Source organism: Equus przewalskii, chromosome 1, assembly GCF_037783145.1.
Source record: "Equus przewalskii isolate Varuska chromosome 1, EquPr2, whole genome shotgun sequence".
In the NCBI taxonomy this organism is placed as follows: Eukaryota; Metazoa; Chordata; class Mammalia; order Perissodactyla; family Equidae; genus Equus; species Equus przewalskii.
Genome location: NC_091831.1, coordinates 109,152,690 through 109,166,189, shown reverse-complemented (window position 1 = coordinate 109,166,189; position 13,500 = coordinate 109,152,690). Strand labels below are relative to the sequence as shown.

Below are 13,500 nucleotides of genomic sequence, written 5' to 3'. Positions count from 1 at the left end.
GGATCTTTTCAGGCATCGTCAACAAAACAGGAATGAAGCCTCCTTATTGCAGAGCCAGAAATTGGGCTTGGCTGGTCCAGGAGAATGATTTGAATGCGGAAACTTTATGGAAACTAGAAAGCTCTGGGAAATGGCGAAACTGGAGATTTCCCCTTTTATGCTTCATGATGCTAAAATATATTCCATAAAAAAATAAAATAAGGTTATTTGATACAACAAGTTTGGGAAATATTGTATACTCTCATTTGTTCGTAGAGATGCCTATGCCCATTAGCATATCCAGGGCTCTGAGAAGGCCTGCAGGAAAACTGTTTACTTAAGTGGAATCCAGTATTCTTCACACTTGTTTAACAGAAGAACACCCTTACTCCTACCCCAAACGCATCTTTTAGGCCCAGTGTTTATGGGGAAGTTAGTACTTGAAATGTGGAATTTGCTGAATCTTGGTGCAGTAGAATAGTCTAAAGCTTCACATCTAAAAGCTGCGTGATGTGTCATACAGAAAACCATTATGACATAGTGCACATTATTGCATAGTTATTTCCTTTTCTATTCTTTTCTAAGCAACTGTTTATTGAATTCCCACTGTGTGCAAGGCAATCTATGCTGGATGGTGAATAGGCCTCTGTGTCTGGTCCACAGAGCCGTGCATCAGTGTTGGCATGGGGAGGGCAGTGAGAAAGCTACATATCCCTGGCCTGCACTGTCACCTGCACAGTGGGACTCTCATGGCATGGGGCCTGGGAATCTGCATTGAGCACACACTGCATGTGACTTTCATACTCCCTGATATTTGAAAGAGCTGCACTGCATCTTGTTTCCGCTTCCTCTGTGTTTTGAGTTGGGTTCCGAAGGAGGCCAGGGAAGGTCCTGGCCTTGAGGACCTGGGAGTGAGTTCCCACGGGGGCCAGTGTGATGTGTCAAGACCTCCTATCTGTGTGTGTGTACAGAAGCTTTATGCCCTTTAGAAATGACAGCTAAATTTTTGCATTTTAGAAGAGGCTGTCATATGCATGTTAAAACCATGGACCAAGGGGAGAGGCCACCATAGTGGCTGCTGAGGGACCCAGGGTCCCTGTCACAGAGACAGAGCTGAGCCTCCTTGTCCGCAGTGAGGCTGTGGTTCTGGAAGCTCGCCGCGCAGTTGACAGATCTAGCCTTCACACCCGGGGTTGATCGCCCACACGGTGACACACTGAAGGGTGGCATGGTTGGAGACAGCAGGGCGTGGGAGTGGGGGAGGGGGCCTTCACAGCAGCTGGTCAGACTGTTCTGGTTGGATGCCTTTCATTTCAGCGATTGGTGCGAGGGATCTTGATGCCTTTAATGAAGCAGTTCTTCTGGAATTTGTTCAGGCACAAAAGAGAGAAGTCCGGCTCTTTTAATCAGTCCATGAAATGGCTTCAGGGCTTGCATTTCCTTGGGAGCTGTTATTACCTGTCACATGAAATCTCTCCCAAGGCTGTTTCTTCTCTCCTCCAGCAAGGGCAACTGTAAATGAGGCAGAGTAATTTCAATTCTGCCCCTTTTATATTCAGATGACCTCACCATGGCTGACATGGCCCTTTGGAAGGTGTTGCTGTTGGTCAGCTGATGCTCTAACTGCTGATTCCTGCAGGTCAGTGTCATGGGCAGGGGGCATCCAGGGAGAGTGCTTAAGGCATAGACGAGCCTCCCCAAGGACAGGGTCAGTGGGAACCTTCTGGTTCGATGGGGCACTGAGTCTGGTAATTAGGGGAGGCTTAAAGCAGTACCAAAGCTGGGGTCTCACCCCAGGTGTCTTTGTTAATTTTCTGCAGGTGAGGAGGCTGTTCAGCCCCAGAGTTGTGAGTCCAGGTGAAGGACCAGCACAGAAGGACTGAGACCAGCATCTCCTCTGTCCCTGGGAAGGCTGGGAGAGCAAGTCACTGAGGACCCAGCATCCTCCTCCCTACTCTGCTCTCCCTCTCAGACCTCCTCTGGGTGACCCTGCCTGGACAGGGCTCTGGAGAGTGAGGCTGACCTGTCAGCACCCTGCAGACCCGTCTCTCTCCGCATCCCTGGCCAAAGCAGCCACTCCTCTTTCCAACCCCATATGGCAGTGGGCTGGAACGCAGGACTGGGCCCTCTGATCTCCAATGCCTTGGGCTTTGGTGACATTTGTGGGCTGAGTGCTCCCTTGCACCTCCCTTCACCTGAGCCCCAGGGTGGCTTACCCAGCTGCCCACTAGACATTCACACTTCACCTGTCAACAGTGTATTCTTGTTTCCTGTCTCCCCACAAAGGATCAGAAGACACATGTGCTAGTGACACTCACACATGTGTACAAACCACGACATATGCTCATACACGTTTACACATACACTCGCATATACTCCCATACACCATATATGTGCACACACACAGTTGTGCATGTACGCTCACACATGTGCACATGCTATTCACAAGCATGCTCATATATACACATACACACCACTCGGGCACACATCACAGGTGTAGCACATGTGAATGCACATGGATGCACCCACCAAACACATACATATGTGCACATACACACATCCTGGTCCTGAATGTCTCCCTTTCCCGTTCATTTCAGGGTGCTGCCTCAGGCCTGGACTCCAGATGCCAGACCACAGATGGTTGTTGGCCGTCCCTTCCCTCTGCCCTCCATCCGGTCCCTCACCAAGGCTCATCAGCTTAGCCTCACAGTGTATCCTGAGTCATCCTAACCCCTGGCTGCCCTCTGGTGACTGCTCTTGCCTTTCTTTACTCTCCACACAGTTGCCAGAGTGATTTTTAAATAACATGAGTCAAATCCTTTTACCCCACTGCTTATAACCCCCACAAGGTTTCTCACACAGTCTCCCAGGACCTCTGCCCTGCCGAGAAGCCCAGGCTTGGTCCTGCCTCAGGCATCTGCTGCTTCCTGGGCAGGAGCCCTCCTTTCCCGGGCCCCCTAGAGTGGCTGTGGAGCATCCATGAGGTCTGGGCCAATGCGGACATCCAAGGAGGCTCTTTTTGACACCCTGTCATAGTAACCCCAGCGGCCTCCCGACACTTGCCTTCTTTCCTGCTGGGCACGCTCTGAAAGTATCTTGTTGAGGTCTCTGCTTCCCATCTGGGTTTGTCTCCTGCACCAGCGTGTTTGCTCAGGTTGGGGGAAGGGGAGACTGTTCACTCAGGACCTTCTTGTGCAGCCCTGAAAGGCAGAGCTGTGTCCATGCGTCCTGTAAAAGCATGTGGAACTGGGGTCTGGGTGTGTCACTGGCTTCTCCCTTCAAAGCTGTGTCTCCTGGGCAGACCACCTCACTGGTCTCAGCCCCATTTCCTCATCTGCAGGGCTTGGCACCAGGTGTGTGTTTGTTGTCTTTAATGGAATGCATTGCAGGACTAGTGCGGTAGTAGTCAGCAAGGTTGGCAAAGAGTGAAATGTAGGAGGAGAGAAATCTAAGATCCTGCATGCATTCTGGGTTGCCTTGCTGTGCTCTGTACCCATGTGGGGAGATTGCAGGAGGTACCAGTCGCTGCTAAGTGTTAATTCTGTTGAGCTCCATGTAGAGAAGATATGAGGCCCACTGCAAACCCACCAGCCCTTCCTGTTGCTCAGCAGACTGAGGGGTGGTTGGGGATCTGTGGGGTGCAGGGTAAGTGCACTCTCCAGAGTCCCCGCAGCATGTCACTGGGTGTTTGGGGGGAGCCGTGCCACCAGAGGCTGGGCCCATGGTCCCACATTTGCTTTCCAGAGCCAGGCCCACCTTCCCCACTGCTCCAGTGCCCCCATGGGCTTCCTCAGTGGGTTCCCTGCCCTCTGGCTTTCTGTTGGGTTTGGATGGGGTCAGCCCAGTGGGAGCTTGACAGGGGTGTTCATTCCCCTGCTCCCCTCTTTCCTGAGGTGACTGCTCTACTCCAGCGTGCTTTGGCCCATCTTGTCCATCCACACAGCTCTCTCCTGCTTCCCCGCTTCATCTGGGATCCCAGCCCTCACCCATGTAGGTCCCTGTCCCTCGCACCACCTTCATGAAGAGACCTTTTATTGACCCCTCCTTGAATGGTCCTTATTTGCACATGCCACCATCTCTTTCCTATCTGGACTCTTTCCACCTGGCCTGAACTTTGCTGTGAGTGTCTCGGCAAGCAGCTGAAGTGCAGCCCTCACCAAGCCCCGAGCCTGGGAAGGTTCCGGGGCTTCTCTGAACAGACTGTGTCTGCATTTTCCTGAAGCCTACGTGTAGGATTCTCTAGGGCTGAGCACAGGAAGGTGTGAGAGCGGCTCACGGAAGAACGTGGTGTGGGTGGCAGGCCAGGTGGCAGCAACATGCAGATAAAATAGGGGTGGATTGTTTTGTCATCTGATGCTGGGACATACAGAGTCATAAATGGAATTTCCGCAGAAACCCTTTATGTCATGAGCTTCCCAAGCTTCAGCTTTGATGAGATTTGCAAAAATAAAAAAATCCACTTCTGGTTCCTCTTCAGGACACTCTCTCCGAAAAGTGAGGTTCACGTGTATTTCGGGGTATTTGGGGGTATTTTCCCCTTAAAGAGGCTGGGGAGGTGGTGACATGGTGCAGCAAATTCCCTTGGTCGATGTTGATGGGTGGAAAGGAAAGGGGTGGCGAGCCACATCCGTGACAGCCAGTGGACTTCGCAGACTCTCTCCATCCCTCTGAAATGCAGCGGACTATGGTCCGGGACACAGTGTGATGGATCCAGGCTGGACCTCCACCAGGGGCCAGGGTTAGGAGCACAGAAGCAGGGACTCTCCTCGGCCATAGACCATCCCCACTCTTGTCCATTCAGTTCCTCTCCTGCCAAAAGCCCTGCTGCTGGCCCCTCCCACTCCACTGCTCCCTGGACACTGCCAGCATCATTCGCAGCCCTGCTCACAAGCTGCCTCCTGTGGGTTGCCTAACTCCCTGTCCTCAGACTGTCATTGCGACCCTTGTGCTCCCGAAGCAGTATGAGAAGGTAACTGTCACCCACTCTAAGGATGCTGGTCATTTGCCACATCTCCCTCTGATTCATGGAAAACAGGACCACTCTTCTCATCTCATCCTGGTGCCAGGACACAGTGGGCCAGCTTCCTATTGCTGATCAGGTGAATATAGGATCTATTGTCTCTGCTTCTCTGGAGGGTGGTACATGTAAGCATCCTGCCTCCCAGGTAGGTACATGCTCCTGGTTTGGCCTGTGGCTCCCCTTTCTTACCATTTAAGTCTCAGCCGCATGTCTAGGGCAGCCCTCACATCCTCCCCTGAGTCCAGTCCTGCATTCTGCACTGGACCTGCTGAAGCCATCTGCTCGCTCGTCCAGCTGCACCCACACCACATGTTTACTGCTGCCACTGTTATCGGGCTTTCTTTCTTTTTGTTTATTTTTTTGGCCTGTCTTTCCCCACTGGAATTCTGGCTCCAGGCCTGGTGGTGTGTACCCAAATGCCCATTGCCCCAGCACATAGTAAGATCTGAGCAGCTTTTGTGGGTGATGTGAATGAATGAATGAATGAGTGGATGAATGAATGGTTACTCATTGCTCTGTGTGCCACCCTGAAAGGCTGGGAGGGAAGAAGCACGTTGCCTTAGTTCAGGGAACGTTGTGTTCCAGCTGGGCCAGACTGCCTGCAGGTGGGGCCCTGGCCAGTTGTAGCACTGGGCAGGTGGCTGGCCCTCACTGTATTCCAGTGTCCTTGCTGCGGAATGAGGACAGTGAGGCCGTTGTTGTGAGGGTAGATGGGCCACCTTGAGTGGCCCTTTAGATCTGGTGTAGTGTGGTTTAGACTGGTGTGGAGATTCTTGTTTTTCCCACTGCTTCTGTCTCTGTCTCCCCCCATCACACACACACACACCCCACACACACAAACACACACCATACACACATCACACCGCCCACCCCAGGTTCACACCTCCTCACCCACACATACATGTCGAATCAATCAAAACGTACCCGTTATTCATTTTCCCAAACATCTCTCACTCTGTCTGCCTCTTTCCATTCCTACTGTCCTGGTTGCAGCCATTACTGTCTCTCCTTTACCTGAAATATTATTATCTTTTCCACCAAATGTAATTTAAATTTCTCGTAATGGTAGGGACTGAGACAGGAGGTTAAATCCATGCATCCCCCTCTGAAGAGCCTGATCTCTGTATAATGTATTTTCAACTTCCTCTGGCCCACCCTCCTCAATAGGAAGTCCTTGGAACCTGCTCCCTAGGCCACAGGCACATCTCGTGGGCTCGCAGCAGCATGGTTTGAAGCCTGATTGGATCTGGGACTTTCTCATCAGAGGGTGCCCTGCCTCCCCTGCTGGGTGTCCTTTAGGGTTCAGAGTCCCCTGGATACAAATGTCTGAGCTGGCCGACACTGCAGAGCTAAGAGTGACTGGCATTCGTGAGCAATTCCAGATGGGACCAAGTTAGTCCTTGGAGCACCCAGCCTCCAAAGGTTAATCCAGAACCGTTACAGACACGGCTTATTTGAGCAGAACTCAGAGGCTGCTGACAATTCCAGTTGAGGTGGTGGTTGTATTAGTCTGTTCAGGCAAATACAACCCGTATTGTGTAAGTAGATGCAGCTTCTTGAATCTCTGAGTGTGAGCTCATGGCTAGGCCAGCATGCCATGTACGGAGGGACAAACCCCTGCCTCCTGGAATAACCTCCTTTCTCCTGCCACCTGATGACTGCACTGTCCTTCTCACCTGGCTCCCTGATGGTGGTTCTATGGAAAGCCCTGGAGAGGGCCTGGCTGGGAGTCCCTTGGATTCATCACTTTACCTTCATCACTTTACCGTTCAGAATGTGCGTGTTCTTATCTTGGAAACAGGGAAAACAGACTTGCCTGGTAACAAGATATCACTGGGTCCAATTAGATAAAATTTGTGGAAGTCTTTAGTAGATTAAACAATAGTTATACACAGGAAAGGAGTTATTATAGCTGTTATCACTGAATTATTGATGTTGGCAAATAAAATGTTTCAGTGTGTGTATTAGTTAGGAATCTGTTCAGGTGTAAAACACAGAAAACTGACCAGATGATGAATGGCTTGCTTTTCACACATAAGGAAGAATCCCAGGGTTGCTAGCTTTGGTTTAGAGGCTTCATCCATCTGGTTGACATCTCCGTTATTCTTTTGACTGCATGGCCACAAGATGGCTGCTAAAGCACTAGTCATCATGTCTTAGTTCAAGAGAGGAAGAGGAGTCAGTGCCAGCTGCTTCTGATTCCCTTTTATCAGGATCGTAAAGATTTCCTGGAAATCTGCCAGGCAGGTTTTTACTTAGGTTTTATTGGCCAGAACTAGGTCACATGGCTGCCACTAGCTCAAAGGGAGGCAGGGAAAGTGGGAAAGTGTCATCACCATTGGCTTACACTAATGGAGATCCATTGCCTGAGGCCAGGTTCTGATGGTAAGGAGGAAGGAGGAGGAAGGGTGCTGGGTAGACAGCAAACAAAAGGACTGTCTCTTGCACGATGCACTTTACTTCCTAAGAGACAGAATTCAGAACTGCATGGTAGAAAGGTTACTAGAGTCTTTTAAAGGAGTGCTCCCCAGTGTTTCTCAGAAAAAGTAGCACCTGAGATGGGACTAGAAAACAGGGTTTAGGCTAGCTTGAGGTCAGATAGGAATCTAGCTTGGTGGAGTGCAGATGTGGAACCTGACGCCGGGCATGGATGGCCTCCACGGCCTCGCATCTGGCTTCTGCCCTCCAGTCTCATTATGCCTGTTTCCTGTCCTATCGGTATCTGTCATGCTCCCTCTATGCACCTCTCAGACCCTCAGTTTCCTGTTGGCTTTGCTTTTTTTTTTTTTTTTTTTAGCATTTTTCTTATTGTAGTAAGGTCTTATTGGCTTTGCTTTTCATTCAGTGTCCACTTTGGTCAGTTGTGCAAAGAGGCAGGATGCCATGCACGATTAAACATTGTAAAAGGAAGCAGGCCCAGCCTCACCCAGCCCATGTGGGGCCCGGGAAGGCTAGAGCAGGCTCCCTCAGGCACCTTATCTGCTGAAGGAGGTCAGTACTGCTGCCCCACAGTTGTGAGGTGCAGAGAAGGAATGTGAGTCTTTTGTTGGCTCTCATACTGATGTGAGTGCCTCTGTGTGCAGAGCCTGGCACGGCCTTGGGTCATGCTGTCCCAACGGCCAAGAACATGAAGTAGAACCCATGTCGTGCAACGGTGTCTCATAAAAGGGAAGTGCCCCAGGGTCTCTTATGCATTAACTTCTAAAAACTTAAAGCAAGATCCTAGATAAATGTGGATGGTGATTCCCCAGACTGGTTCTGACTAGAGCTTAGCAGAAAAGTCTACAAGCATGGCTCACCCAAAGCACATGCTGGACGTTGGGGTCAGGTGCTTTCTGTTTCCAGAGAGTCTGTTCTCTGAGAAGTTCTTCCTAGCTGGTGCTCCTGAAAGTGCTCTTCTGAGTGGGCTGTGTTTTGGGAAAATGTGACAGCTGTCATTGTTGGTGCTTGACTGTATTTCAAAAAATGCATGCTTCACCTTGGGGCTCATGGAACAGTGAGGTAGAGTTTTGCTCAACGGGAACATTGCTTTGCCTGGAAAGTTTATCCTGGCATCTTGCTGATGGTTTGGCGATTCTTGAGTTGTGTGTTAGTTGAAATTGTGTCGAGAATATTTGAGTTATTTTTTTTATTTTGATATAAAACTTTTATCCCATCATACGTAGGCATTTATTAGCTCAGTTGTGGATCAAAGTATTATGTGTTTGGATTTTTCTCTCTTCTGACTCTGTCTGAGCCCATTCAGGTTGCTATAACAGAATACTAAAGACTGGGCAGCTTATAAACAATAGGAATATTATTTGCACAGTTCTGGAGGCTGGAGGTCCAAGGTCATGGCACCAGCATGGTTCTGTTCTGATGAGGGCCCTTTTCCAGGCTGCAGACTGCCCTCTTCTCCTTGTGTCCGCACAAGGCAGAAGGGGCCAGGGAGCTCTCTGGGGACTTTTTTGTAAGAACACTAATCCCATTCCTGAGGGCTCCACCCTCATGACCTAAGCACCTCCCAAAGGCCTCACCCCCTAATACTATCACATTGGGGGGTAAGATTTCAGCATATGAATTTGAAGGGCAGACGCAAACATTCAGACCACAGCAGACCCCTTCACTGTGTAAAAGTACCACATGCCTTGAGGCGTCAGGTGCTTCAACAGGCGAATGAAATGACACATTCATTTAAAAAAAACTGATTAAAAATGGCAGCTATAGACGGGGAAACTTTCTCTGGATCATTAAATACAAAAACGGCATCTTGGTAGCAGAGGCTCTCTGAACTGGATGGTTTCCCCTAAATTCTTCGGAAGAGTTCAGGTGAAATGACATAGACCATGAGAGGGGCAACATCCTGTGAGGTTCCAGGCACTTTCTCTTGTGCATTGTTTTTTGTTTACTTTTGCTCTGTGATTTCAGATCCATTTCACTTCTATGAGATTGTAAGCATCTAATCAAATGCAGCACGTTCACTACTGGGAGACTGGCTCCAGTGGGCTCTGCTCTTGTTTAAACCATTTCAGGTGGACAGGCATTACTGAGCACAGCTTAGTGCCAGGCGGGGGGCTCGCAACTTCGCCAAGTCCACTGCAGGCATTTCCAAGCTCTTTCTCTAGATCTTGTCAAAACGGAAGCTGCAGCTCTTCCATGTCAGCCCCCGAATCGTTTTAGGCCCAGATAAGGGATTGGGACTATTTCTCCATTTTTTTTGCTGCATCTCTTGGGCCACATTGGAGTGCAATTTGGAGACAGAAAAAGTATAGATAAGAGCTTAATAATAGGAGCTGAGAATTAAAAACAGAAATTAAGCACATTCATAAGCCAAATGGCTTGTAGTAAGTCATAGTAACTCACACAGACATAGTCACACACCTTTTCACAGATGCGTATCTGTGCATGTGTGAGCATGTGTGTGAGTGTGTGTGTGCACACACCCACTGGTTTCCTGCTAGACCGTCTGTCTAGGGTGATAGCAGTGAAGAGCCCAGTGTTCAGTGGTGGGGAGATCTAGTCTGATCCATGGCTTCTGTGGGCAAGTTATTTAGCCTCTCTAAGACTCAGTTGCACCTGCAAAGTGGAAATGCTGGCATTGAGCCCACCAAGCCTGTATGGGGATTAAGTGAGGCAATGCCATAAAAAGACTAGTACATTGCCTGGCACATAGGAACCGACAAATAAAGGACAATTGAATTGAATTGAAATGAAATAACCCAGAATTTTACTAATGCCTACAAGCGAGAGAGGGAAACATGGGGTTGGGTGTCACATGTGGCAAAAGGCCTTCCCCACTTCTTGTAAAGCAAGCAATCCCGCACTCCCCCGCGATGCTGGGGATGGTGTCCGTGTGTTCCATGGACCCCTGTTGTCTTGATCTCTCAGGGGCCTAGACCATGTGTGAATAGCTGGCTCTCCAGAAGCAGGGCTAAGATGGCAGCAACAGCTTTCAGTGAGAAACTCACTCCGCCTGGTTTAACACTTCTACTGGATTGTATAATGCTCTGTGGTCACTTTTATTGATTACATGTTTTGAAAAATTATCTCTTTTTAATAAAAGGAACTGTTTTCTCTACATGAGTCTGGGACAAGAGGCGTAGGTGCTGGTACTGATGGAGAGACGGGTGGGTTGCTAGCCTGTGAACTCGGGCCCAGCAGCGGTCACTGTGGGTGCACAGCTCCCCTCTAGATGCTGCAGGAGGGTCTGAAGGGAAGGCTGGAGTGTCAGTAAAATTTGAATAGGTCTTTTTAGTAAGAGAAGCCTTGAAGGCCTGGTGCAATATATTAAACAGTCTCAACTGAGCTCTGATGCACTTGCCAGTGGATTTAAGAGGTCGACTTGGATGGTCTCTTCTTAAACGCGTTGTGAGAGAATTGAGAAACTTACTCACAAGAAAATCTCTCTTGATAGGCACATCATTGAGAGCCCAGGGAAAGTCCCTGTCCAGAGAGGCACTAATGATTATTGCAAGACAAGCCACATGCTGTTGGGATTGAATGAGACTCAGAAAACTGTGTCAGCACGAGCAAAAATCTTACCTGGACTCTTAGCAGTAGAAAATGATTGTAGTTCTCTGAACAGAATGAACTTCAAGGGGCTTAGGGACAGGAAGCAAACAATACTTTTGCATAAAGCCACTGATGGTTTATGGCCATGATCATGATAGATTAGTTGGAATGCAGTTCTTGAACTAAATTTCCAAATCTATAAACTGTACTTTGGTCTATTGCCATGTAGGAACCTTCTTAAATTTTATTTTAAATAATAGGACATTGTGGCAATTTGGGGAAGCCAGAGAGAGTCTTGGAAACATTCGTCTTTCTCTGTTCTCTTCCCTTGCTTGGCAGTGAGGGTATGTTTTCATTGGTTTGTATTCACTAATTAAATGTAGATATTTGTCCTTCCCTTTGTTGGGTTTTGGAGGAGGGAGATCTCATCTTCAGAGACTCCAAGCTCTCTTAGCCCTAGGCCTCGCAGAGGAAGCTCTCAGCGTCCTTATTCTTGGGAGGGCCTGGGCTCAGACCACAGCTTCTCTTCCTGCTCCAGAGTCTGCCATTCTCTTTACGCACACAGTTCTTAAGTTAAGGTGCTGAGTGTGATGTATTTGGGTCTTGGATTTTGCCAAATATAAATCTCTGAGTTCCTGCATTTGCCTCTCTTCAGGTGACCTTTTAGCAAGTGATGGGCCTCCCTGTGGTGGCCACACTGCCATGTTCTCTGCCTGTGTGACTGTAAAGACAGCAGCAGTTGTCACTGCCCATTCCAGGGAGAAGGGAGAGTAGGGGACACTTGTGTGTGCTGAGCACTGGCCAACCAGAATCTAGCCCAGTACCTGCATCGGACCCTTCCTCTGCACAGGGCCCTGCGAGGTGGGCTGGCACCCCGGACGTTCAGGGAGGATGCTGGACCCAGGGGAGAGGCAGGAGGAGCCCGGGCCTGTCCTGTGCCGAGCTCGTGTTTGTGTGGGCCTGCCAGTGCAGGTTCATTGCTAAGCTGTCCGTGCTCCCTAGGTGACGAGGTGGCCTGTACTTGCCTGGTCTTTTGCAGTTCATTAAAAACCAGGCTTAATATTCTTTCTGCATAGGGTAGCCTCAGGGCTGGTGGGGCTGGCCTCCCCCCATCAAACTGATCCTGGACCCCACTCCTCCTCAGGGCCTGTGGGAGGTGCAGCAGCCGCGGACCTTCTAACAGGTCGTTTGGGGAAGCATTTCCTCCTTCAGCCTGGTTTAGGGGGAGGAAAAGGTTGAGGGTGGATTCTGAGAGTTCTCGCATCAGGATGCCTGCTGGCTGAGTTGCCTGTGTGCACAGCCATTTTCTGGTACCGGTCTTCTTCCCAGGACTCTCAACGCGGCACTTGGGATGATTATATATTTCTTGTGCCCATTATTCCTTTAACAGTCGCTTTTATGTATTTTATGAGCAGTTCTCCCAGAGTATGACAGGAATAGCTCGTCAGTGCTTAAACCAAAGTGGTCCGTGCAAATATGGGGTTGACCTTCTCCCAGGCAGGTTGAGTTGAAACAACTTGCACTCATCCTTTGTGGTGGATGTGTCAGCAGGTGACATCCAACCTGGGGAATGGTGTTTACAGACCCCGACCATGACCAGTCCTCTGTAAAGGGGGGGTCCGCTCGCTCCCTCTGGCCCTGCTGGGACTGGGCTTCCCACCACCCCAGCACTACCCCAGGATGAGTGAGGTCACCTTGCTGACTGAGCTCGGTTTCTGAAATCCAGCCGGGTCACTGCACCAGTCCTGAGAATTGTTGTGAAGTGGAGGCGAAGACCATAGAGGACCAGGCAGAAATGACCTCTGGCAGCACAACATCCTGAGGTCCTGTCTAGGGAGGGTGGGAAGGAGAGGAGGGGACAGTCTCAGAGAAGGAGGTGAGCAAGGCAGGAGGGGTGGCTGCCGGCCCTGAGCTTAGCAGGGAGAGGTTCCTGGGCAGATGCTAATGCAGAGAGTGGGGTGGGGCCCGAGCGTTTCCCATAAACCATAAAAGTAGGAGTTCCATGAGAGCTGTGCCCTTAAGGTTGCATCCAAGGGGCTTTCCCCACATATTTGGAAGGAATGTGGGGAGAGGAAGGGCTGCCTTCCCCCACCACCCCGCTCTGCGTTTTTGCATCTTGAAGTTATGTTTGTGCCACTTCCTTTGGAGAAAGGGTCGGCTCCTAAAAGAGTTAGGAAGCCATCCTGTGGAGCTGGGGAGTGAATGGTCAGTGAAGTTCAAGGGCTGCACCGTGATTTAATTAGATTTAGTTAGTTCATGTCACTTCAAGCAAGACTGAGTGTGTTTGTCCCCCAGCCCTGTGGCACTGCTCCACGGTAGTTCAGGGAAGCTTCTGTCTTACCCTCCAGTAAGGGGATTAAGTTTGTCATCCACTGTCATCCACAACCATGGGAAGCTTCAGGTTTCCGAGGCAGATGTGTCACCCTGGGTTACAGTGCTCGGTGTTGAGAACTTGCTGCTCTTCCATCATGCATCTTGAAGGATCTACTCGTGGGCATATGGTCCGCCAG

The 13,500-nt window shown here is 49.9% G+C and overlaps 1 protein-coding gene across 4 annotated transcripts in view; it reads left to right on the top strand.

Annotated features, from left to right (window-relative positions):
• The window catches only part of OTUD7A (OTU deubiquitinase 7A), a 379,573-nt gene that overhangs the window by 47,467 nt on the left and 318,606 nt on the right, over nt 1–13,500 (top strand). The gene's annotated exons all lie outside the window — the stretch shown is intronic.